A 24,536-nucleotide genomic window follows, 5' to 3' on the forward strand; every position below is an offset into this window, starting at 1 on the left:
AAATGCTAACCTCCCCTGTTATTGTAATGGTGAGAAGTTAGCATGTCTTGGGGGTAGTATATAAAATGTTAACCTCCCCTGTTATTGTAATGGTGAGAGGTTATCATGTCTTGAGGGTATGATATAAAATGCTAACCTCCCCTGTTATTGTAATTGTGAGAGGTTATCATGTCTTGAGGGTATGATATAAAATGCTAACCTCCCCTGTTATTGTAATGGTGAGAGGTTAGCATGTCTTGGGGGTATGATATAAAATGCTAAACTCCCCTGTTATTGTAATGGTGAGAAGTTAGCATGTCTTGGGGATATGATATAAAATGCTAACCTCCCCTGTTATTGTAATGGTGAGAGGTTAGCATGTCTTGGGGGTATGATATAAAATGCTAACCTCCCCTGTTATTGTAATGGTGAGAAGTTAGCATGTCTTGGGGGTAGTATATAAAATGTTAACCTCCCCTGTTATTGTAATGGTGAGAGGTTATCATGTCTTGAGGGTATGATATAAAATGCTAACCTCCCCTGTTATTCTAATGGTGAGAGGTTATCATGTCTTGAGGGTATGATATAAAATGCTAACCTCCCCTGTTATTGTAATGGTGAGAAGTTAGCATGTCTTGGGGGTAGTATATAAAATGTTAACCTCCCCTGTTATTGTAATGGTGAGAGGTTATCATGTCTTGAGGGTATGATATAAAATGCTAACCTCCCCTGTTATTCTAATGGTGAGAGATTATCATGTCTTGAGGGTATGATATAAAATGCTAACCTCCCCTGTTATTGTAATGGTGAGAGGTTAGCATGTCTTGGGGGTAGTATATAAAATGTTAACCTCCCCTGTTATTGTAATGGTGAGAGGTTAGCATGTATTGGGGATATGATATAAAATGCTAACCTCCCCTGTTATTGTAATGGTGAGAGATTAGCATGTCTTGGGGGTAGTATATAAAATGCTAACCTCCCCTGTTATTGTAATGGTGAGAGGTTATCATGTCTTGAGGGTATGATATAAAATGCTAACCTCCCCTGTTATTGTAATGGTGAGAGGTTATCATGTCTTGAGGGTATGATATAAAATGCTAACCTCCCCTGTTATTGTAATGGTGAGAGGTTAGCATGTCTTGGAGGTTTGATATAAAATGCGAACCTCCCCTGTTATTGTAATGGTGAGAGGTTAGTGTGTCTTGGAGGTATGATATAAAATGCTAACCTCCCCTGTTATTGTAATGGTGAGAGGTTAGTGTGTCTTGGAGGTAGTATATAAAATGCTAACCTCCGCTGTTATTGTAATGGTGAGAGGTTAGCATGTCTTGGGAGTATGATATTTGGCCCTATTATTCACGATTCATTCATGATTATCCATAATAATAGTAGCATTCACTTTAATGGCTCTATTTTAATAAACCTTTTTAAATGGTAAATCTTTGCGCTGCTGTCACGTTATAGGGTTTGGGGGTTTTCGTTAAATAGCCTGAAGCATTCAGTATTTGCTAAATATTTTGAACACGTTTGCAGTCCACATTGTTGTAATTGCATTGCTTCAATATGGAAATGCATTGTTAAATATAGGCTATAGCATAGGGGCCAGGCCTACTGTAAATTGCAGTCCGTGAACATGCCAAAAGTAGTCAATAAGCAACATTAAATTCAATAGGCTATTGAGAAGGCCCAAAAAGACACTGTATAATTCTAATGAAATTCTAATAAAAACTAAGCTACAAATTGTTTTAAATAGGATAAATGTCCCAATACAGCTACAGGCACCATAATTGCTCCCCGTATAATACAAACAACTTAGACTATGGAGGGTTTTACACATATGCAACCTTTTTACAGGAGCTGGATAAAGATCCATTATACAGAGAAAAGGGTCAATGTCCAAACACCGTTATACTGCTACAGAGAAAAGGGTCATGTCCACTCACCGTTATACTGCTACAGAGAAAAGGGTCATGTCCACTCACCGTTATACTGCTACAGAGAAAAGGGTCATGTCCACTCACTGTTATACTGCTACAGAGAAAAGGGTCATGTCCACTCACCGTTATACTGCTACAGAGAAAAGGGTCAATGTCCACTCACCGTTATACTGCTACAGAGAAAAGGGTCATGTCCACTCACCGTTATACTGCTACAGAGAAAAGGCTCCACTCACCATTATACTGCTACAGAGAAAAGGGTCATGTCCACTCACCGTTATACTGCTACAGAGAAGAGGGTCATGTCCACTCACCGTTATACTGCTACAGAGAAAAGGGTCATGTCCACTCACCGTTATACTGCTACAGAGAAAAGGGTCATGTCCACTCACCGTTATACTGCTACAGAGAAAAGGGTCATGTCCACTCACAGTTATACTGCTACAGAGAAAGGGCTCCACTCACCGTTTTACTGCTACAGAGAGAAGGGTCATGTCCACTCACCGTTATACTGCTACAGAGAAAAGGGTCATGTCCACTCACCGTTATACTGCTACAGAGAAAAGGCTCCACTCACCATTATACTGCTACAGAGAAAAGGGTCATGTCCACTCACCATTATACTGCTACAGAGAAAGGGCTCCACTCACCATTATACTGCTACAGAGAAAAGGGTCATGTCCACTCACCGTTATACTGCTACAGAGGAAAGGGTCATGTCCACTCACCGTTATACTGCTACAGAGAAAAGGCTCCACTCACCGTTATACTGCTACAGAGAAAAGGGTCATGTCCACTCACAGTTATACTGCTACAGAGAAAGGGCTCCACTCACCGTTTTACTGCTACAGAGAGAAGGGTCATGTCCACTCACCGTTATACTGCTACAGAGAAAAGGGTCATGTCCACTCACCGTTATACTGCTACAGAGAAAAGGCTCCACTCACCATTATACTGCTACAGAGAAAAGGGTCATGTCCACTCACCATTATACTGCTACAGAGAAAGGGCTCCACTCACCATTATACTGCTACAGAGAAAAGGGTCATGTCCACTCACCGTTATACTGCTACAGAGGAAAGGGTCATGTCCACTCACCGTTATACTGCTACAGAGAAAAGGCTCCACTCACCGTTATACTGCTACAGAGAGAAGGGTCATGTCCACTCACCGTTATACTGCTACAGAGAAAAGGGTCATGTCCACTCACCATTATACTGCTACAGAGAAAAGGGCTCCACTCACCGTTATACTGCTACAGAGAAAAGGGTCATGTCCACTCACCGTTATACTGCTACAGAGAAAAGGGTCATGTCCACTCACCGTTATACTGCTACAGAGAAAAGGGTCATGTCCACTCACCGTTATACTGCTACAGAGAAAAGGCTCCACTCACCATTATACTGCTACAGAGAAAAGGGTCATGTCCACTCACCATTATACTGCTACAGAGAAAAGGCTCCACTCACCGTTATACTGCTACAGAGAAAAGGGTCATGTCCACTCACCGTTATACTGCTACAGAGAAAAGGGTCATGTCCACTCACCGTTATACTGCTACAGAGAAAAGGGTCATGTCCACTCACAGTTATACTGCTACAGAGAAAGGGCTCCACTCACCGTTATACTGCTACAGAGAGAAGGGTCATGTCCACTCACCGTTATACTGCTACAGAGAAAAGGGTCATGTCCACTCACCATTATACTGCTACAGAGAAAAGGGCTCCACTCACCGTTATACTGCTACAGAGAAAAGGGTCATGTCCACTCACCGTTATACTGCTTCAGAGAAAAGGGTCATGTCCACTCACCGTTATACTGCTACAGAGAAAAGGGTCATGTCCACTCACCGTTATACTGCTACAGAGGAAAGGGTCATGTCCACTCACCGTTATACTGCTACAGAGAAAAGGGTCATGTCCACTCACCGTTATACTGCTACAGAGAAAAGGCTCCACTCACCGTTATACTGCTACAGAGAAAAGGGTCATGTCCACTCACCGTTATACTGCTACAGAGAAAAGGGTCATGTCCACTCACCGTTATACTGCTACAGAGAAAAGGGTCATGTCCACTCACTGTTATACTGCTACAGAGAAAGGGCTCCACTCACCGTTATACTGCTACAGAGAGAAGGGTCATGTCCACTCACCGTTATACTGCTACAGAGAAAAGGGTCATGTCCACTCACCGTTATACTGCTACAGAGAAAAGGCTCCACTCACCATTATACTGCTACAGAGAAAAGGGTCATGTCCACTCACCATTATACTGCTACAGAGAAAGGGCTCCACTCACCATTATACTGCTACAGAGAAAAGGGTCATGTCCACTCACCGTTATACTGCTACAGAGAAAAGGGTCATGTCCACTCACCGTTATACTGCTACAGAGGAAAGGGTCATGTCCACTCACCGTTATACTGCTACAGAGAAAAGGGTCATGTCCACTCACCGTTATACTGCTACAGAGAAAAGGGTCATGTCCACTCACAGTTATACTGCTACAGAGAAAGGGCTCCACTCACCGTTATACTGCTACAGAGAGAAGGGTCATGTCCACTCACCGTTATACTGCTACAGAGAAAAGGGTCATGTCCACTCACCATTATACTGCTACAGAGAAAAGGGCTCCACTCACCGTTATACTGCTACAGAGAAAAGGGTCATGTCCACTCACCGTTATACTGCTACAGAGAAAAGGGTCATGTCCACTCACCGTTATACTGCTACAGAGAAAAGGGTCATGTCCACTCACCGTTATACTGCTACAGAGGAAAGGGTCATGTCCACTCACCGTTATACTGCTACAGAGAAAAGGGTCATGTCCACTCACCGTTATACTGCTACAGAGAAAAGGCTCCACTCACCGTTATACTCCTACAGAGAAACGGGTCATGTCCACTCACCGTTATACTGCTACAGAGAAAAGGGTCATGTCCACTCACCGTTATACTGCTACAGAGAAAAGGGTCATGTCCACTCACAGTTATACTGCTACAGAGAAAGGGCTCCACTCACCGTTATACTGCTACAGAGAGAAGGGTCATGTCCACTCACCGTTATACTGCTACAGAGAAAAGGGTCATGTCCACTCACCGTTATACTGCTACAGAGAAAAGGCTCCACTCACCATTATACTGCTACAGAGAAAAGGGTCATGTCCACTCACCATTATACTGCTACAGAGAAAGGGCTCCACTCACCATTATACTGCTACAGAGAAAAGGGTCATGTCCACTCACCGTTATACTGCTACAGAGAAAAGGGTCATGTCCACTCACCGTTATACTGCTACAGAGGAAAGGGTCATGTCCACTCACCGTTATACTGCTACAGAGAAAAGGGTCATGTCCACTCACCGTTATACTGCTACAGAGAAAAGGGTCATGTCCACTCACCGTTATACTGCTACAGAGAAAAGGGTCATGTCCACTCACCATTATACTGCTACAGAGAAAAGGGCTCCACTCACCGTTATACTGCTACAGAGAAAAGGGTCATGTCCACTCACCGTTATACTGCTACAGAGAAAAGGGTCATGTCCACTCACCGTTATACTGCTACAGAGGAAAGGGTCATGTCCACTCACCGTTATACTGCTACAGAGAAAAGGGTCATGTCCACTCACCGTTATACTGCTACAGAGAAAAGGCTCCACTCACCGTTATACTGCTACAGAGAAAAGGGTCATGTCCACTCACCGTTATACTGCTACAGAGAAAAGGGTCATGTCCACTCACCGTTATACTGCTACAGAGAAAAGGCTCCACTCACCGTTATACTGCTACAGAGAAAAGGGTCATGTCCACTCACCGTTATACTGCTACAGAGAAAGGGCTCCACTCACCGTTATACTGCTACAGAGAAAGGGCTCCACTCACCGTTATACTGCTACAGAGAGAAGGGTCATGTCCACTCACCGTTATACTGCTACAGAGAAAAGGGCTCCACTCACCGTTATACTGCTGGCAAATATAATGTTTTATAAACATCATGGAACCAGCTTACAGATTCTATTTGCACTTCTCCAGAAAGAGCAGACGAAATTGAATTGCATTCAAACCATGTACGTTCTCACCATAAACCCATGGATGGTGAATCAAACAATAACTTTGGATTTAAATCTAATTCAATGAAAAACAATCAATCAATATTTCTAAATAAGATCGGGTCAGAAGCATGATATCATACATCTCTTCTCTCGTTCCATGACACCCTGTGCACAGGTCGGCTTCAATGTCATTTACGAAGAACATTCACATGTCCATACAAAACACCATGCTCCTGTCAACTATATCGTTGCCTATGTGCGACGCAGATTCTCAAAGAAATCTACCGTTAATAGGGCATTATATGACTGAATAGTTTGGAGCAGAGTGTTTTTAGTGATCGGACGAGGGGCGATCTTTGATAATGAGGATGGATAGCCTACTCGAACAAGCGAAATGCAGGTATGTGAATAATGAAAAAAGCACGGAAAATCTAAAACCTCAAAAAATATTTTCAAAGCACTCTCAGTACCATTTAATAGGCCTTTATCCATAGGCTATTTGGCTAATGACCAGGATAAAAAGACGCACCAACGCGATGCTGCTAAACCAGCCTTGAAAAAAGGGAGGGGAGGCTATGCTTGGTTTTTAATCAAACTAAATGAAACTAAATACGAGATTCACCTGCACAAAAGGCACATCTCTCAACGCTTCCGCTTTCAACATCCACGTCATTATCAACTCGGTTAAAACCTGTTTTTTTGTGGGTCTTAAAACGTCCCATTGGCCCTGCATGAAATCACTTTCCTGCTTGTTTTTAGGGACACGCCTCAACTATTGCCATCCGTCACAGACATGTACATTTCCGAACCTGGCGTGAGGCTGGAAAATGCCAGTGCGACAGTTTTTCCATGACAAAATGTCAAACTAATGTGCGTTTGACAGTTGCGCCTCCATAGCGCCAGCCAAACATAGAGCCCTAACAGTGACTCAAGAAGAACACAATTCATTTTTTTTTTTTACCATTAATGTCTACTGGATACTACATAATCCGAAACACAACCAAAATAAACTGTAAATGCAGTCACAAGCTTGATGTAATCAAATACTGATGACACCTTCAAATGGGGGCGGGGGGGGGGGGACTAGATACATGAAAATACCCTCAAATAAAAGGTGACATTCTGTACTGTCGCCTCATATAAAACATTATATCTCAAATCCAAAAAGCTGTAGTATAGAGCGATTTTAGCTTCACTGTCCAAATAAATATGGAGGGGAGTGTGTCTGTCTGTCAGCCAAGCAGTCAACCATCCAGACAGACATCCATCCCAGGTCATACCCTCAGTGTCATCTCCAGGGGGTTGGTAGAAGGACAGGCCCAGGGAGATGATAGCTGCCACCTCCAGGATGATGAGAGTGACATCCTGTAAAGCAATCAATCAATCTATATATCAATATATATATATCAATCAATCTATATATCAATCTATATATAAATCTATATATTTATGAATCAATCTATATATCAATATATATATATGAATCAATCTATATATCAATCTATATATAAATCTATATATTTATGAATCAATCTATATATCAATATATATATATCAATCAATCTATATATCAATATATATATATCAATCAATCTATATATCAATATATATATATACATCTATATATAAATCTATATATATGAATCAATCTATATATCAATATATATATATACATCTATATATAAATCTATATATATCAATCTATATATATGAATCAATCTATATATCAATATATATATATGAATCAATCTATATATCAATCTATATATATGAATCAATCTATATATCAATATATATATATCAATCTATATATCAATCTATATATCAATCTATATATATGAATCAATCTATATATCAATATATATATATTAATCAATCTATATATCAATATATATATATCAATCTATATATAAATCTATATATTTATAAATCAATCTATATATCAATCTATATATATGAATCAATCTATATATCAATATATATATATATCAATCTATATATAAATCTATATTTATGAATCAATCTATATATCAATATATATATATGAATCAATCTATATATCAATATATATATATCAATCTATATATCAATCTATACATCAATCTATATATCAATCTATATATCAATCTATATATATGAATCAATCTATATATCAATATATATAAATGAATCAATCTATATATCAATATATATATCAATCTATATATAAATATATATATATATATCAATCTATATATCAAGATATATATATATATATCAATCTATATATCAATCTATATATCAATATATATATCAATCTATATATCAATATATATATCAATATATATATATGAATCAATCTATATATCAATCTATATATCAATATATATATCAATATATATATATATATGAATCAATCTATATATCAATCTATATATCAATCTATATACAATCAATATATATGAATCAATCTATATATCAATATATATATATATATGAATCAATCTATATATCAATCTACATGTAACTGCCAAAAAGTGTTTTAATTGGTTTGTTGGGCCACCACGAGCCACCAGAACAGCTTTGATGCACCTTGGCATAGATTCTACAAATGTCTAGAACTCTCTTGGAGGAATGCGAAACCATTCAGGAACCACACCTGTGTGGACGCACCTGCTTTCAGTACACTTTCTATCTAATAATTTTCTATCTAATAATAATGACAGTGTATATGAAAACATGACAGTGTATATGAAAACATGACAGTGTATATGAAAACATGACAGTGTATATGAAAACATGACAGTGTATATGAAAACATGACAGTGTATATGAAAACATGACAGTGTATATGAAAACATGACAGTGTATATGAAAACATGACAGTGTATATGAAAACATGACAGTGTATATGAAAACATGAATATCAATCGATCATTCAACATACTTGAAGAGCTTCCCAGACCAGCTCCAGGAAGGTCTTGGGCTGTTTAGGAGGGATGAAGTTCTGACCGAATGACTTGCTACGACGATCCAGGTCTGCCTGGTCACCTGACAGACCTGCAACACACACGCACACATGTACAGTACCAGTCAAAAGTGTGGACACACCGACTCATTCAAGGGTTTTTCTTCAAGAGTGTGCAAAGCTGTCATCAAGGCAAAGGATGGCTACCTTGAAGAATCTGAAATATAAAATATATTTTGATTTCTTTAACACTTTTTTGGTTACTACATGATTCCAAAATGTGTTATTTTATCGTTTTGATGTCTTCACGGTTATTCTACAATGTAGAAAATCATAAAAAATAAAAACCTTGGAGTGAGTAGGTGTGTCCAAACTTTTCACTGGTCCTATACATTTATATTTAGTCAATTTAGCAGACACTCTTATCCCACCATAGTACCACCAGACTTCTGATAGGCTCTTATCCAACCATAGTGCCACCAGACTTCTGATAGGCTCTTATCCAACCATAGTGCCACCAGACTTCTGATAGGCTCTTATCCAACCATAGTGCCACCAGACTTCTGATAGGCTCTTATCCAACCATAGTGCCACCAGACTTCTGATAGGCTCTTATCCAACCATAGTACCACCAGACTTCTGATAGGCTCTTATCCAACCATAGGACCACCAGACTTCTGATAGGCTCTTATCCAACCATAGTGCCACCAGACTTCTGATAGGCTCTTATCCAACCATAGTGCCACCAGACTTCTGATAGGCTCTTATCCAACCATAGTGCCATCAGACTTCTGATAGGCTCTTATCCAACCATAGTGCCACCAGACTTCTGATAGGCTCTTATCCAACCATAGTGCCACCAGACTTCTGATAGGCTCTTATCCAACCATAGTGCCACCAGACTTCTGATAGGCTCTTATCCAACCATAGTGCCACCAGACTTCTGATAGGCTCTTATCCAACCATAGTACCACCAGACTTCTGATAGGCTCTTATCCAACCATAGTGCCACCAGACTTCTGATAGGCTCTTATCCAACCATAGTGCCACCAGACTTCTGATAGGCTCTTATCCAACCATAGTGCCACCAGACTTCTGATAGGCTCTTATCCAACCATAGTGCCACCAGACTTCTGATAGGCTCTTATCCAACCATAGTACCACCAGACTTCTGATAGGCTCTTATCCAACCATAGTACCACCAGACTTCTGATAGGCTCTTATCCAACCATAGTGCCACCAGACTTCTGATAGGCTCTTATCCAACCATGTTTCAGAACCTTTGCTGTGAGACTCGAAATTGAGCTCAGGTGCATCCTGTTTCCATTGATCATCCTTGTGGTGTTCATACAACTTGATTGGAGTTCACCTGTAGTAAATTCAATTGATTGGACATGACTTGGAAAGGCACACACCTGTTTGGAAAGGCACACACAGTTGACAGAACGTATCAGTGATTGGTGGAGTGCTGCAGAGATGGTTGTCCTTCTGGAAGGTCAGAGTGACCACCGATTGCTCAGTCAAACTTCTTCCATTTAAGAATGATGGAGGCCACTGTGTTCTTGGAGATCTTCAATGCTGCAGAAATGTTTTGGTACCCTTCTCCAGATCTGTGCCTCGACACAATCCTGTCTTGGACCTCTATGGACAATTCCTTCGGCCTCATGGCTTGGTTTTTGCTCTGATACTGTAATCGCTACCAAAGGTGCTTCAACAATGTACTGAGTAAAGGGCCTGAATATTTAAGTAAATGTAATATTTCATTTTTTCATTTTTAATACATTTCCAAAATGTAAAAAAATATATATATATTTGTCATTATAAGGTTTTCCGTGTAGATTGATGAGGGGGGGAAAAACTGTGTAATCCATTTTATAATAAGGCTGTAACGTAACAAAATGTGAAAAAAGTCAAGTGGTCTGAATACTTTCCGAATGCCTGTAAATATCTGTTCCAATAGCCCAACTCTGGATGTAAAATAGGTGTAATGAAACTACCAAAATCACATAATCACATAATCACAGAGAAGGAGTTGAGCCACAATTTGTTGAGTGATCATTACTTTGTAAATATTCTCTTCCTCCCTTCTTCCCTCTCTTTTTACCCCATTTATTTCTGCCTCTCTTCCTCACACCCTCTTTCTACCTTCCTCCCTCTACTGCACTCCCCCTTTTTTGTTTCTCCCTTTCTCTCTCAATCTCCCCTTGATATGTCCTTGACAATGCGGCAAGCTATTCTAGCACTCCTCCCCCTCTCCCTCTCTCCCTCCTCCTTTCTTTCTCTTAGATCTCTGTAATGGTGTCAAACTGCAGTAGTGAGTATGTGTGTAATTAAATATTGGTATTGCAGTTCCCAAGGTTAAACGAATCCTGTTCCTGGATGCTGTGTTAAAGAGGTGTTAGTTCTGCGTATCAACTCTTCAAACTGTTGGCCAAACAATGTCTTGAAGTTTACTTCTATCAAACAATTTAAAAGGCTAGTTCACTGGGAATCTCGAATAACTAATTCACAAACTAGTTTACCAACTCTCTCACTAGCTAGAATTCCATCCAATAGGAGATATATTTTAATGTGAATATCCTAAAATCCACATTTTCCCACCAGAGATGTTTCCATCAAACTGACTTGTTGGGGATAAAAGGCTTTGTGTGATGACTGGCTTTGGAACATGCTCTCTAGCCATCAGCTGGCAACATAGTGAGGGTATAGCCTACATGATTATTATGGACAAAAGCTAGATTATTTTTACTTAAGAGCAGCCAAGCATCAATCATCATGTCTGACTGCCTCACTGACTACCCTGCTAACTACCTACTGACTACCCTGCAGACTACACTAACTACCCTGCTGACTACCTTACTGACTACCTACTGACTACCCTACTGACCACCTCACTTACCACTGACTACCTGACTACCTCACTGACTACCCTACTGACTACCTCACTTACCACTGACTGCCCCACTGACTACCCTGCGGACTACACTGACTACCCTGCTGACTACCTCACTGTCTACCTACTGACTACCCTACTGACTACCTCACTTACCACTGACTGCCCCACCGACTACCCTGCTGACTACCAACTGACTACCTACTGACTACCCTACTAACTACCTCACTTACCACTGACTGCCCCACTGACTACCTCCTGACTACCCTGCTGACTACCTCACCGACTACCCTGCTGACTACCTCACTGACTACCAGCTGACTACCTCACTGACTACCAGCTGACTACCCCACTGACTACCCTGCTGACTACCTAACTGACTACCCTGCTGACTACCTCACTGACTACCCGCTGACTACCCCACTGACTACCAGCTGACTACCCCACTGACTACCAGCTGACTACCCCACTGACTACCCTGCTGACTACCTCACTGACTACCAGCTGACTACCTCACTGACTACCAGCTGACTACCCCACTGACTACCCTACTGACTACCTCACTGACTACCTCACTGAATTCCTCAATGACTATTTACCTAATATTCCACAGACTATTCCACAGACGGCTGTACTGCCATTCAGAGATGGCCTTTTGGCCTCTGGACAAATATACTTGTAGTTGGACCTGATTCGACAGGACAAAAATGCTTGTAGTTGGACCCGATTTGACAGGTAGGATCGGCCTCTGCCTGAAATACTGAAATCAATGAAATTGACTGACAGAGTGTGTATGTGTGTCTGTCATGTTGTTCTGCTAGAGTAAGGTTGTTCAGTGTTGATCATCTGATACTGTCAGCTGGCCTGAGATCAATCCCACAGGCCAAACAACACAGAAACACACACACACAGACACACACACACGCAGCCACAGACACACACACCCTCCCTACTACCTTACCGTCAATAGTGTTGGTGAGCAGTTTAGTGGCCAGGCCCTCTGAGTCTCCGTATGCCTCCTGTATCTTCTGAATGGCCTCCCCTCCCCGGAGCTCCATCAGATCCCTGAGCTCCTCCACCGTCACCCCAAAATCTCCCTCTGCAGCATTGTTACCCACCCCCTTCCCACCTCCACCTCCACCTCGGCTCCGGCCTTTAGGGTAGAACTCAACAGCACTGTTAGCCATCTCTCCCATGGTGGCGGTGGTAGACATTCTGACAGACTGGTTTGGTCCTCTTCTCTCTCTGTGGTCTCTATTTCCTTCTCTGGAGAGATTTCACCCACTCATCTGGAACACACGAGTCCAGACTCTCTCTCTCTCTCTCTCTCGGAGCAGCGAGTGTTTCTGCTTATTTATACCAGCCAGTCACCAAGCGCTGGTCCTTCCTTCTTCTGTCAAGAGTTCTTAGACACAAGTCTTAAACACAGACTTCATTAGCTAACCAGTAGGGTCAAGGGTCAAGGTTTTAACCAGGGAGCAGTCAGCAACATCTCAGAAACAACTGACTCAGTTCTTTGTCTAGTATTTTGTTCTCCCACTCCGAGGGATGAGGGCTGCCTCCAGCGTTCTCCCTGTGTCCTTGGCGACTCCACTCTTCTCTCTTGTCTCGCTTATGAAGGGGTTGGGGAAGGACTAGTGGTAGAGCAGACTGGAACCTGGAAAGAAAGAAAGATAGAATTTTAACTCATCTCTACAACTAGCAACACACCTGTAACTTGGTGTCAATTGTTTTATGCAACAGCAAATCAAAATGAGGACCTTGGTCCCCTGAGCCACTAGAGCTCCAACCTAGAGTTCACTTAATTCATGAACTTGTTCTAGTTCGTCTTTATATTCCATTCAGCCATTCCCCTTTCTCTCCATCTACCTCATTCTGGTTTGTAGCTCTTTCCTCTCTCGTTCTCTCTGTCTCCTCCACGTCTCCCTCTCAGTGTCCTGGCTGAGGACAGCTATACTCCTGTAGCCCTACTTTCAGACTGGCATCTACAGGGTCACCCCTGCCTTGTCCTGAATCTGGGCCTCTCTCCCTCCCTGGCTGGGTCCTGTCCTATTTAGTCGGTTTGTATGCAATATTAGAACGTTTTTCAGTAGCCTATATGCATATCAACGTATAAAAACAGACTATGCTTTTAATGCCAAGATGTCCTACTCTTTGGCCTTTGCATGTAGTGGGTGGTTGTCTACCATTCAGGAGGTGAATCTACATTTCAGAGCAACAACAGTGTAGCAACAAAGACAGAACAACAACAGATGACACTTCCACAATATGGTTGACCTGTAGCATGGTCCTATTTGTAGCTGACTGTATCCTCTGAGATCTAGACATCTCTGGCTGCTATAGGTTAGTTAGGGGGATAAGGTCTAGCTAGAGGCTAAGGGGAGAGAGGATGTTTCTGGAAGGGTCCTGTGTTCTGAACCCAGGGTGTTTCTGTTTGGTGGCCTATAGGCATTGATATGTTGGCCATTTATTTACAACATTACAATGAATTGGGAAAGTATTCAGACCACTTCACCTTTTCCACACTTTGTTACGTTACAGCCTTACTCTAAAAATGATTGAATAAAACAATGTCCTAATCAATCTACACACAATAACCCAAAATGACATAACGACTCAATACCCCACAATGACACAATACCCCATAATGACATGATACCCCAAAATGACACAATACCCCACAATGACACAATACCCCATAATGACATATTGACACAATACCCCATAATGACTTAATGACACAATACCCCATAATGACTCAATACCCCATAATGACATAATGACAAAATACCCCATAATGACTCAATACCCCATAATGACACAATACCATATAATGACATAATGACTCAATACCCCATAATGACTCAGTACCCAAACATGACACAATACCCCATAATGATACAATACCCCATAATGACATAATGACATAATACCCCATAATGACATAATGACTCAATACCCTATAATGACATAATGACTCAATACCCCATAATGACTCAAAACCCCATAATGACTCAATACCCCATAATGACATAATGACTCAAGACCCCATAATGACTCAAGACCCCATAATGACTCAAGACCCCATAATGACAATATGACTCAATACCCCATAATGACATAATGCAACAATACCCCATAATGACTCAATAACCCATCATGACATATTGACACAATACCCCATAATGACACAATACTCCATAATGGCATAATGACACAAAACCCCATAATGACTCAATACCCCATAATGACATAATGACACAATACCCCATAATGACTCAATACCCCATAATGACTCAGTACCCAATCATGACACAATACCCCATAATGATACAATACCCCATAATGACTCAATACCGCATAATGACACAATACCCCATAATGACACAATAGCCCATAATGACTCAACACCCCATAATTACACAATACCCCATAATGACACAATACCCCACAATGACACTATAATCCATAATGAAATAATGACACAATACCTCATAATTACACAATAGCCCATAATGACTCAACACCCCATAATTACACAATACCCCATAATGACACAATACCCCACAATGACACTATAACCCATAATGACATAATGACACAATAGCCCATAATGACATAATGACACAATAGCCCATAATGAGTCAATACCCCATAATGACATAATGACACAATACCTCATAATTACACAATAGCCCATAATGACTCAACACCCCATAATTACACAATACCCCATAATGACACAATACCCCACAATGACACTATAACCCATAATGACATAATGACACAATAGCCCATAATGACATAATGACACAATAGCCCATAACGAGTCAATACCCCATAATGACATAATGACACAATACCCCATAATGACACAATACCCCATAATGACACAATACCCCATAATGACACAATACCCCATAATGACTCAATACCCCATAATGACTCAATACCCCATAATGACACAATACCACATAATGACATAATGACTCAATACCCCATAATGACTCAGTACCCAATCATGACACAATACCCCATAATGATACAATACCCCATAATGCCCCAATACCCCATAATGACACAATATCCCATAATGACTCAAAACCCCATAATGACATAATGACTCAATACCCCATAATGACATAATGACTCAATACCCCATAATGACTCAATACCCCATAATGACTCAATACCCCATAATGAAACAATACCCCATAATGACACAATAACCCAAAATGACACCATAACCCACAATGACACTATAACCCATAATGACATAATGACACAATACCTCATAATTACACAATACCCCATAATGACTCAACACACCATAATTACACAATACCCCATAATGACACAATACCTCATAATGACACCATAGCCCAAAATGACACAATACCTCACAGTGACACTATAACCCATAATGACATAATGACACAATAGCCCATAATGACATAATGACACAATAGCCCATAATGACATAATGACACAATAGCCCATAATGACCATAATGACTCAATACCCCATAATGACATAATGACACAGAGAACATCCCTGACACAGAGAACATCCCTGGTCATCCCTACTGCCTCTGATCTGGAGGACTCACTAAACAGAGAACATCCCTGGTCATCCCTACTGCCTCTGATCTGGAGGACTCACTAAACAGAGAACATCCCTGGTCATCCCTACTGCCTCTGATCTGGAGGACTCACTAAACAGAGAACATCCCTGGTCATCCCTACTGCCTCTGATCTGGAGGACTCACTAAACAGAGAACATCCCTGGTCATCCCTACTGCCTCTGATCTGGAGGACTCACTAAACAGAGAACATCCCTGGTCATCCCTACTGCCTCTGATCTGAATGACTCACTAAGTACATGCTTCGTTTGTAAATTATATCTTAGTGTTGCAACGTGCCCCTGGCAATCCTTTAGTTAAAAAAACAAGAACATCTGTATGTCTGGTTTGCTTAATATAAGATATATTTAATTATTTATACTTTTACTTTTGATATTCAGTACATTTTAGCAATTGCATTTACTTTCAATACTTAAATGTATTTAAAAGCAAATACTTTTAGACTTTTACTCAAGTAGTATTTTACTGGGTGACTCACTTTTACTTGAGTCATTTTCTAATAAGGTATCTTTACCTTTACTCAATTATGACAATTGGGTACTTTTTCCACTACTGGTGGCTTCCATCATTCTTAAATGGCAGAAGTTTGTAACCATCAAGACTCTTCCTAGAGCTGGCCGCCCATCCAAACTTAGCAATCGGGGGAGAAGGGCCTTGGTCAGGGGAGGTGACCAAGAACCACATGGTCACTCTGACAGCCAGAGTTCCTCTGTGGAGATGAGAGAACCTTCCAGAAGGACAACCATTTCTGCAGCACTCACCAATCAGTCCTTTATGGTAGAGTGGCCAGACAGAAGTCACTTCTCAGTAAAAGGCACATGACAGCCTGTTTGGAGTTTGCCAAATTAAATCAAATGGTATTTGTCACATGCGCCGAATACAACAAGTGTAGACCTTATAGTGAAATGCTTACCCACAAGCCCTTATTAATCAACAATGCAGATTTAAGAAAATACAAAAAAAAACATTTGTATTAACAAGTAGGAGATAAGAATAACAAATAAATCAAGAGCAGCAGCAAATAACAATAGTAGGGCTATATACAGGGTATTACGGTACAGAGTCAATGTGGAGGCTATATACAGGGTATTACGGTACAGAGTCAATGTGGAGGCTATATACAGGGGGTACCGGAACAGTCAATGTGGAGGCTATATACAGGGGGTACCAGTACAGAGTCAATGTGGAGGCTATATACAGGGTATTACGGTACAGAGTCAATGTGGTGGCTATATACAGGGGGTACCGGAATAGAGTCAATGTGGAGTCTATATACACGGTATTACGGTACAGAGTCAATGTGGAGGCTATATACAGGGGGTACCGGAATAGAGTCAATGTGGAGGCTATATACAGGGGGTACCAGTACAGAGTCAATGTGGAGGCTATATACTGGGGGTACCTGTACAGAGTCAATGTGGAGACTATATACAGGGGGTACCAGTACAGAGTCAATGTGGAGGCTATATACAGGGGGTACCGGAATAGAGTCAATGTGGAGGCTATATACAGGGTGTACTGGTACAGAGTCAATGTGGAGGCTATATACTGGGGGTACCTGTACAGAGTTAATGTGGAGGCTATATACAGGGGGTACCGGTACAGAGTCAATTGTGCGGGGGTACAGGTTAGGGCAACAGTGTCGAGGTAATTGCGGTGATTTGTACATGTAGGTCGAGTTATTTAAAGTGACCATGCATAGACAATAACAGACAGTAGCAGCAGCGTAGAAGGGGGGGGGGGTAATGCAAATAGTCTGGGTAGTCATTTGATTAGCTGTTTAGGAGTCTTATGGCTTGGGGGTAGAAGCTTTTTAGAAAGCCTCTTGGTCGTAGACTTGGCGCTCCGGTACAGCTTGCCATGCGGTAGCAGAGAGAACAGTTTATGACTAGGGTGGCTGGAGTCTTTGACGATTTTTAGGGCCTTCCTCTGATACCGCCTGGTATAAAGGTCCTGGATGGCAGGAAGCTTGGCCCCGGCGATGTCCTGGGCCCTTTGCACTACCCTCTGTAGTGCCTTGCAATCGGAGGCTGAGCAGTTGCCATACCAGGCAGTGATGCAACCAGTTAGGATGCTCTCGATGGTGCAGCTGTAAAATCTTTTTAGGATCTGGGGACCCATGACAAATCCTTTCAGTCTCCTGAGGGGGAAAAGGCTTTGTCATGCCCTCTTCACAACTGTATTGACGTGCTTGGACCGTTCTAGTTTGTTGGTGATATGGCGCCAAGGAACTTGAAGCTCTCAACCTGCTCCACTACAGCCCCGTCAATGAGAATGGGGGTGTGCTCGGTCCTCCTTTTCCTGTTGTTCACAATCATCTCCTTTGTCTTGATCACATTGAGGGAGAGGTTGTTGTTCTGGCACCACACGGCCAGGTCTCTGACCTCCTCCCTATAGCCTGTCTCATCGTTGTCTGTGATCAGGCTTACCACTGTTGGGTCGTCGGCAAACTTAATGATGGTGTTGGAGTCGTGCCTGGCCGTGCAGTCATGAGTGAACAGGGAGTAAAGGAGGGGACTGAGCAATCACCACCTGAGGGGCCCCTGTGTTGAGGATCAGCATGGTGGATGTGTTGTTACATACCCTTACCACCTGGGGGCGGCCCGTCAGGAAGTCCAGGATCCAGTTGCAGAGAGAGGTGTTCAGTCCCAGGGTCCTTAGCTTAGTGATGAGCTTTGAGGGCACTATGGTGTTGAACACTGAGCTGTAGTCAATGAATAGCATTCTCACATAGGTGTTCCTTTTGTCCAGGTAGGAAAGGGCAGTGTGGAGTGCAATAGAGATTGCAACATCTGTGAATCTGTTAGTGCAGTATGCACATTGGAGTGGGTCTAGGGTTTCTGGGATAATGGTGTTAATGTGAGCCATGACCAGCCTTTCAAAGCATTTCATGGCTACAGACGTGAGTGCTACGGTTGTTAGTTATTTAGACAGGTTACCTTGGCGTTCTTGGCCACAAGGACTATGGTGGTCTGCTTGAAACATGTAGGTATTACAGACTGGATCAGGGAGAGGTTGAAAATGTCAGTTAAGACACTTGCCATTTTGTCAGCACATGCTCACAGTACATATCCTGGTAATCCGTCTGGCCCTGCGGCCTTGTGAATGTTGACCTGTTTAAAGGTCTTACTCACATCGGCTGCGGAGAGCATGATCACACAGTCTTCCGGAGCAGCTGATGCTCTAATGCATGTTTCAGTGTTACTTGCCTCGATGCGAGCATAGAAGTAATTTAGCTCTTCTGGCAGGCTCGTGTCACTGGGCAGCTCTCGGCTGTGCTTCCCTTTGTAGTCTGTAATTGCCAACGATTCAATCTTAGTCCTCTATTGACGCTTTGCCTGTTTGAAGGGTCGTCATAGTAGGGCATAGCAGGATTTCTGCTCCTTGAAAGCAGCAGCCCTCCCTTTTAGCTCAGTGCAGATATTGCCTGTAATCCATTGCTTCTGGTTGGAGTGTGTACGTATAGTCACTGTGGGGATGATGTCATCGATGCACTTATTGATGAAGCCAGTGACTAATGTTGTGTACTCCTCAACGCCATCAGAATATTCCAGTCTGTGATAGCAAAACAGTCCTGTAGTTTAGCGCCTGCTTCATCTGACCACTCTTTTATAGACTGAGTCACTGGTGCTTCCTGCTTTAATTTTTGGTTGTAAGCAGGAATTAGGAGGATAGAATTCTGGTCAGATTTGCCAAATGGAGGGCGAGGGAGAGCTTTGTATGCGTCTCTGTGTGTGGAGTAAAGATTGTCTAGAATTGTTTTCCCTTTGGTTGCACATTTAACATGCTGATAGAAATGAGGTAAAACTGATTTAAGTTTCCCTGCAATAAAGTAACAAAATGTGGAAGAAGTCAAGGGGGTCTGAATACTTTATGAATGCACTATATATCTGGTATATAAATATATAACTGATATACGTATAGCTGATATACAGTAACAGTCAAAAGCTGTCATCAAGGCAACGGTTGGCTACTTTGAATAATCTAAAATTATAAATATATTTAGATTTTGTTTTACACATTTTTGGTTACTTCATGATTCCATATGTGTTATTTCATAGTGTTGATGTCTTCACAATTATTCTGTAGAAAATGTAGACAAAGAAAATTCCTTGAATGGGTGTGTCCAAACTTTTGACTGGTACTGTACATATTGTTAATAAATTGATATACATACAGCTGGTATGTATAGCTGATATACAGTATCAGTCAACAGTGGTGACACTGTCTGTGATTTATTTAGAATTCAAAGTACACTTAACCAGCATGTCTACCACAGCATTCTGCAGTAATACGCCATCCCATCTGGTTTGCGCTTAGTGGGACTATCACTTGTTTTTCAACAGGACAATGACCAAAGCTGTGTACGGGCTATTTGACCAAGATGGAGAGTGATGGCGTGATGCATCAGATTACTTGTCCTCCACAATCACCTGACCTCAACCCAATGGAGATGGTGTGAAGTGTGAAGGATAATGTGTGAAATCTTTCAAGACTGTTGGAAAAGCACTCCAGGTGAAGCTGGTTGACAGAATGCCAAGAGTGTGCAAAGTTGTTATCAAGGCAAAGGGTGGCTACTTTGGAAAATTATAAATTGTAAATATATTTAGATTTGTAAAAGAAGAAAAAGTAAAAGGGTTACTACATGATTCCATATGTGTTATTTCATAGTTTCTATGTCTTCACTATTATTCTACAATGTAGAAAATAGTAACAAAATAAAGAACCCCTTGAATGAGTAGGTGTGTCCAAACCTTTGACTGGCATTGTAAATATAACTGATATACAAGCAGCTGATAAATAAATATATAGCTGATATCCATAGTATACAAAAAATTAAGAACACCTTCCTAATATTTTTTGCCCTTAGAACAGCCTCCATTTGTCGGGGCATGGACTGTACAAGGCGTGGAAAGCTTTCCACAGTGGTTCTGGCCCACGTGGACTCCAATGCTTCCCACAGTTGCGTCAAGTTGACCGAGCTAACCGGGCTATCTGCATTGTGTCCCACCATCCACCACCCCCTCTTTTACGCTACTGCTACTCTCTGCTACTTTTATAGCCTCGCTACTGTATATAGCCTGTCATTTTACTGTTCTTTACCTACCTATTGTTCACCTAATACCTTATTTGCACTTTTGGTTAGAGCTTGTAAGTAAGCATTTCACTGTAAGGTTGTATTCGGCGCATGTGACAAATAAACTAAATAGATTTGATTTGATGTCCTTTGGGTGGTGGACCATTCTTGATACACACAAGAAACTGTTGAGTGTGAAAAACTCAGCAGCATTGCAGTTCTTGACCCACATACACAATCCATGTCTCAATTTTCTCAAGGTTTAAAAATCCTCCTTTAACCTGTCTCCTCCCATTCATCTACACGGAATGAAATGGATTTAACAGGTGATTAAAAATGAAATGGATTTAACAGTTGATTAAGAATGAAATGGATTTAACAGTTGATTAAAAATGAAATGGATTTAACAGGTGATTAAAAATGAAATGGATTTAACAGGTGATTAAGAATGAAATGGATTTAACAGGTGATTAAGAATGAAATGGATTTAACAGGTGATTAAGAATGACATGGATTTAACAGGTGATTAAGAATGAAATGGATTTAACAGGTGATTAAGAATGAAATAGATTTAACAGGTGATTAAGAATGAAATGGATTTAACAGGTGATTAAGAATGAAATGGATTTAACAGGTGATTAAGGGATTGTAGCTTTTCATCTGGATTCACCATGGAAAGAGAAGGTGTTGCTTTGTTCACTCAGCTGTTATGAAGTCTACTGTGTGACACTTCCTTCCTCTATATCTCTGTCCATCACTCACTCTCTGATCTCACACACACAAACACACTATGACAGAAGCACCAACCTACCCGGACAGCGTGATCACAGGGGTAAATTAAATACATTAAAGAACTGTTTGACCTCCTACAAAACATCTCTCTCTTACCATCATCAGGCACCATACCGCGTGCGCGCACACGCACACACACACACACGCACACGCACACACACACGTACACACAGATATGCACCTACATGTACACACATATGTATTCATATGCACACACACAGATGCACATACGCACACACAAACATGCATAGGCTACACACCACTGACTCACTGTACAGGCCGAGCTCAAGGACACAGAGACGGAGGCAGAATCCCGTTAATGCGCCTGGAAGCAGAGAATCTACTAAAGTAACAGAGCTGATTCCGTTATCGCTTGGTCCATATGTTGATATTGATCATGATGATGAATATTGTCCCCTTTAAGATCCGCTCTGTCTGTCTGATTGATCTCGCTCAGCAGCGGGGCGCAGAGAGACAAGACGCAGAGGTGATGTGCTTCCTAGGCAGGCAGGGGGGTGAGAGGGACCACGGGGTTCGGTAGCACCCTCAGGTAACGGTTATCAGTCTACCGGGTTCTGCTCGCAGTGTTTATAGTCCTAAAGATAGACAGAGATAGAGAACTACGAGGGCGCTAGGAGAAGCTGATGATGATGCGACATTCCGGGGTTGAACTGAGACCTCTGCACGCACTCGGAGGCATGCAGCGTCTGCAAGAGGAAGGAGAGGAGGGCGGAAGAGAAAGAGAATGGGGAGGAGAGAGGAGGAAAGGGAGGAGGGAGGAAGAGAGAGCGAATGGGGAGGAGGGAGGAGGAAAGGGAGGAGGGAGGAAGAGAGAGAGAATGGGGAGGAGGGAGGAGGAAAGGGAGGAGGGAGGAAGAGAGAAAAGGAAGGGAGGAGATAAAGAGTCCAAATAAACATACACTGAACAAAAATATAAACGCAACATGTAGTGTTTCACAAGAAATAAAACATTCCAGAAATGTTCCATACAGCAAAACAATATTTATTTCAAATGTTGTGCACAAATTAGTATACATCTCTGTTAGTGAGTATTTCTCCTTTTGCCAAGATAATCCATCCAGCTGACAGGTGTGGTATATCAAGAAGCTGATTAAACAGCATGATCATTACACAGGTGCACCTTGTGCTGGGGACAATAAAAGGCCACTCTAAAATGTGCACAATGCCACAGATATCTCATGTTGTGAAGGACTGTGCAATTGGCATGCTGACTGCAGGAATGTCCACCAGAACTCTTGTCAGGGTATTTAAAAAAAAATCTCTACCACCAGTTGCTTCCAATGTCGTTTTAGAGAATTTGGCAGTTCGTCCAACTGGCCTCAGTAAAATGACACCGACAGATAGGGCAGCCATGCTTCTAGCTGCTAAGAAAAACATTTTTGTGTTATTACCTACAACCGGGAAGAACTTTTGGATATCAGAGCGGCGGTATCTCACCAGCAGCATTACAAACAGGAATAAGACATTCCTGAAGCTGAAAATGTGTTCGCACCCCCGGGGCAATTGAACTGATTCCAGACGCTGATCCAAAACAGAGAAGAAGTATTTGGAGTGGACTTCAAGTCTGACTCAGGAAGCGTGCCACCTATCGCTTCCAAGTATATTACTCGCTAATATTCAGTCTCTGGATAATAAAGTTGACGAGCTCAGGGCAAGGATATCCTTCCAGAGAGACATCAAGTATTGTAACATAGTCTGTTTCACGGAAACATGGCTCTCTCGGGAAATACTGTCTTAGTCCGTACAGCCAGTTGGGTTCTCAGTTCATTGCGCAGACAGGAATAAATATCTCTCCGGTAAGAAGAAGGGTGGGGGTGTATGTTTCATGATTAACTACTCATGGTGTGATTGTGATAACATACAGAAACTCAGGTGATTTTGTTCACTCCAACCGTATTACCTCCCAAGAGAATTCTCTTCCTTTATAGTCACAGCCGTGTATATTCCCCCTCAATTCGACACCACAACTGCCTTTAAAAATAATTTATCTGGACTTTATGCGAACTGGAAACCACATATCCTGAGGATGCATTTATTGTAGCTGGGGATTTTAACAAATTTGAGGAAAACGTTACCGAAGTTCTATCAACACACTGACTGTAGTACTCGAGCTGCTAAAACACTTGACCACTGCTACTCCAAGTTTCTGGATGCCTACAAGGCCCTCCCCTGCCCTCCCTTCGGCAAATCTGATA

General features: G+C 41.7%; 1 pseudogene; it reads right to left on the reverse strand.

Moving 5' to 3' along the window:
• The window catches only part of LOC135527669 (plasma membrane calcium-transporting ATPase 3-like), a 151,624-nt pseudogene extending 128,614 nt beyond the window's left edge, over positions 1–23,010 (reverse strand).
• Positions 23,011–24,536: the final 1,526 nt, after the last annotated feature.

Source organism: Oncorhynchus masou, chromosome 33 (assembly GCF_036934945.1).
Source record: "Oncorhynchus masou masou isolate Uvic2021 chromosome 33, UVic_Omas_1.1, whole genome shotgun sequence".
Lineage (NCBI taxonomy): Eukaryota > Metazoa > Chordata > Actinopteri > Salmoniformes > Salmonidae > Oncorhynchus > Oncorhynchus masou.